The 4,534-nt window shown below is 41.2% G+C and overlaps 1 non-coding gene across 1 annotated transcript; it reads left to right on the forward strand.

The window, feature by feature from the left end:
- Positions 1-1,827: 1,827 nt before the first annotated feature.
- On the forward strand, positions 1,828-1,973 carry LOC128772828 (U4 spliceosomal RNA). The gene has a single exon (XR_008416959.1). It is a non-coding gene; the product is annotated as a U4 spliceosomal RNA (small nuclear RNA).
- Positions 1,974-4,534: the final 2,561 nt, after the last annotated feature.

The following is a 4,534-nucleotide window of genomic DNA, read 5'->3' on the forward strand; positions in this document are numbered from 1 at the left end:
ATTTGTCTCCTTCTACTCCCATGGCCACTGCCCCCTCAGCCCAGGCTCTGCCTCCCTCACCTAGGTTTTTGTGACAACTGCTAACAGATCTCTTTGCCTTGGGCTTTCCCTCTCTCTAATTTGATCTCCATATGGTTGCTTATGTTATCTTCAGAAAGCACAGCTCTGATCACAAACTTCCTTTTTCACAACATTTTGAAGGCTCCTCGCTGCACACAGAACCAAACCCAAACTTTCTCACTTGGCTTTTAAAACCACGCACGCTCACCAGATCCAACATTTCGAAAGGGCGTCGTTTTCCAGGCACTCATGTAATACCAAAGGTTATAAAAAGCAACAAGAATATTAAGCATTTGTTGGTAGTAAGAGATAAAAAAGAATCAAACACGGTTCTTACCAGCAGAAGTTCTCTTCTACCTGGGACACAAGCAAATCCTAAGAGAGAGGCTTATTGTATTCCACTGCTAATTCCCACACACAGTTCCACCCGTTTGTCCCCCACACACTGTTGGCAGGAATCCTCTCCTCCAGCCATTCAGGAAAACGCCTAATCCTTAAAGACACACAACACTCCACTACCTCTGCATGTTCGCTCATTTGGTCCTCTCCATCTGGAAGCCTTCTGCCTCCACGTCCTTCCCGGGGGGCATCCATCGTGCCAGCTCTCCTCCAATTCAAACGATTCCTTAGGGCTCTCTCAGAGCCCCTCAGCCAGATTGATACCCCCTCGCCTTCCCCCACGGTGTGTCTGGTGACATTAAACACCTATCGTAATAGGTTGTATTATAGGGCACCTGGGTGGCTCAGTCAGTTAAGCGTCCAACTCTTGATTTTGGCTCACGTCCTGATCTCACAACTGTGGGATGGAGCCCTGAGTTGGGTCCCCGCCTGGGCAGGGAGCCTGCTCACGATTCTTTCCCTCTCCCTCTGCTCCTGTTCAGCTCTCACGTGCAGCTGCTCTCTCTTTTAAATAAACAAACAAACAAATAAATAAAGTGTTACATTACTACTTCTTGTCCACTAAATTTGAAAGACCTTAAAAGCATGGATTTTATCTTTTTTTTTCCCCACTATGTCTCCCAAGGTACCCAGAGCCTTACATATAGATAATCCCCAACAAATAGTTGATAATTGGCAGTAAATTCTTTAGCAAGGGTCCTTGACAAGGTTGTACTTGATATATTGCTTCCTCTTGTTGAAATTCGACGCCACTGTTTTCCACGTCGTATTAAGATTTAGCTGCAAATACCCACTAAAGTTTTTTATAGCTTCTTTAACCAGATTGCGAGGCAATTCTTTTTTAGCCAGCAACATAATGTGGGGAAAGACAATGTTCCTTTTCTTTAATGAGTTCTGCAATCACAGATTTCCTTGGCTATGCCTTTCTTTCGTGATCCTTGATCCACATGGTGATGCTGTAACCATGGTAGACAGAGCCACAAAGCGGTCCCAATTCTAAATATTGGTTGGCCAAAACAAAACAAAAGTTCTCATCAAATTAAAAGTTCTAATTAAATGGCGCGGGTAAATTCCAGGTTTATGAACTGTTACCATCTTCTGCTTTGGATAGAGTTACTTTTGGGCTCCATAACACAAAAGCCATGCCTGTGCAATGACAAAATAGTCATCAATGACGTTTTTAAAAAATCAATTCTCAAACCTGGCGGGGGGGGTGGGGGGTGGGCGGTGGTGATGAAATAACCAAAGGAGTTTTTCTTATCTCATATAGACAGTATGGTTGGCTAAAGTGTGATTTTCTGCTCTTCACCTCACTATTTTGTTACCTTGTACATAAGAAACATTTTTGGATAAAAAAGTACCATATTAAGCTTTGCTCAGTGGCAGTATCGTAGCCAATGAGGTTTATCCGAGGCGCGATTATTGCTAATTGAAAAAAGTACCATATTAAACTCTCTGGTGGGTATAAGAAAGATAAGCTGAGATCTTCAGCCTTCAAAATTACTCAGTATTTGGGAAGACAAGATAAATCCATGCAAAAAAAGTGAATTCATTGTTGTCAAATATAACAACAAAGCAAAGAGGTCACAAAAGAGCATCAGACTGATTGATTTCTAGGTATGCTCCATAATTAGGACTGTATACTCAGCTAATGGGAAGGTCACTAAGAATTGGGGTGGCCCAGAGGGCTAATGGGAAGGCTAGTTTAACTGAACAAGAAACTTTAAATGGGATACTAATTTTAAGAATGAAAATAAGCTTATATCTATAATTATTGAAAATGAAGTCACAGATGCTAAGGGTCTAGGTTACTTCAAGATTCCGTAAGCCCTACAGAGTCTGGAAAGACATGCAGGTACAGTCTGTAGCTACAAAGGAAATAGTCTTAACTGTCCTATGATCACAAACACTCATGGGGTACCGATGATGGCACGCAGGATGTTTCTTTGTTTCTCCCAGCTGTTGCCATCAGACCACACCGGCCGCCTCACTGAGCATCCCTTTACTCTTCCGCTTCCTCTTCGCGTTCAGCCTCTCCCACCACACACACAGGCTTTTTTTCCTCTATTTCCTCCCCATCAGGTGTCAGTTTTCAAAGTACTGAGTTTTGTTTCTAGCTGCACCGTGGATGAGCCAGAGCAGAGCTGTTTAATGGGCCTTGGAGGAGACTTCACTTAGGAAGTTACAAAGTATGCCCACCCCCAGCCTGAAACAAACCTACAAATACATTTCACTTTGGACTGCGCAGTGTAGGAATTTCTTTTAATTAATTTCTATCTTTTTAAAATTAGGAAATTTTCAGATTCTTCCCTTAAAGAAACCCAGAATATCCACAATGCCGCAGTTGAGGAATGACTGCTCGCTTTTAGGTGGAGATAAGCTTTTTAGTTTTCCCTGTTCCTCAAAGCTCCCCACTATTTACATTTCCTGTGGTCTTATAAACCTTTTTCTTGGGCATCCCTGCTTCTCAGACGAGAGCATCTATGTGAACAACAAAACTTTCTTTTGTTATTATCAACCACTCTTAATATTATAATGTAGACTCATTATGCTAAAAAAAAAAAAAAAAATCTGTGTCTCTATTCTGTGTATCTGAAGATGTTCCCAAGATCTGATTCCACGGTAGTTATAAAGTGGACAACTTTCTAAGAGGCACTTATCTGTCAAATCACTAGGGTACCGCAGAGTGCTCATTATGTAAGGTACTAATCAATTACCAAAGGTGTGTTAAAAAAAAAAAAGTATCCTCCACAGGAAAAAAACAGATCAAAGCATAGCCACTGGAAAATTCTAAATCCATAAATAATTTCACTCTTCTGTTACCTCCAGAATAAATTTCAAATTCTCAGACTGAGAGAATGTGAAGCCCTGCACTCTGTGACTCCCTGTCTTTCCAGAATTAGCTCGCATCTCCCCACTGCCTCCCCAGTCTGAGGCCACATCATCTGCTGCCTGTTTGCTGCAATAAACTCCCAGAGATTTCTCTCCTTTCCGTCCTGACCCCCCCATACTCCACAGTCCTTCTCCACACAGCAGCCTTAGTGTTCTTCACCACTGGTCATGACTCTTTAGCCACCCTGGCCTTTGTGTTCATCAAACAAGCCTCCCTAGGCCTTCAAAAGGCTTTTCATTATTCTGGTCTCACATCAAATTTCCCCTCTTCAGAGAAGCCTTCCTGCCCGACCCCCTCGAAAGTAACTTCTCCTCCCAACACTGTCACTTGTCATTTTATTATTTTATTTTGATTGTATAGAATCTCTCCCGTTAGATTACCTCATTCGTTTACTTAGATACATTCTGTTTCTACCCACTAGCTGTGCATGTTCCATTGAGCTTGGCCACCCATCAGCTCATTCAGCTTTTATCTTCAGGGTCTAGAGCAGCCCTGGGGTGCTGGATAATATGTTTTCTCCCTAAAAATGTCTCCTGCTCTTTCCCATCTCTCCATTTTACCTTTGCCAATTTCTCTTATTGTCTAAATTCTACCTGTCCTTCAATATCCAACTCAAATATTATTTAATTCATGAAAATGGTGCTAACTTTGCTGCTTCTCTCCTCCAAATCTTTGTGGGACTCTTTCTGATATGCCATTTAGGAAATTGTCATATATTCGAATTATCCTTATGTCGTCTTATCCCTTCCACAAAATGGCGAGCTCCCGAAGGCCCAGAATCCTGTTTAATCTATTTTTGCACCCTGGCACCTAGGACACTGTTTTGCCTTCCATGAAGTAGACACCCAATACAGGTTTTAGAAAAAATAAATTGAACAAATTGATAATGTATCCGTGAATTCCTACCACTAGAAACATACTATGAGAAATGGAAAAGAAACCCAATCACCAAGTTCCTTTTCAAGCAAATGGGCCCTCCTCAGCATTTTCTTGGAAGATTGAGAGTATAAATAATTCCCTCCAGATTTTTCTATCACTGACTTTAGTCACCTTATTTGTAATTTTGAGTGCTTAGAAGCCAGGAAGCTTTTGTGTTCTAGTTCCAAAAAAGAAATTCCTTTTTAAAAAAAAATTAGCAAATGACTCATTCAAATGTCATTTAAAAAAATAAAAAAGAAAAAA

The sequence above is a fragment of the Panthera pardus genome, unplaced genomic scaffold, assembly GCF_024362965.1.
Source record: "Panthera pardus isolate Hobbes unplaced genomic scaffold, ASM2436296v1 HiC_scaffold_10, whole genome shotgun sequence".
NCBI lineage: Eukaryota > Metazoa > Chordata > Mammalia > Carnivora > Felidae > Panthera > Panthera pardus.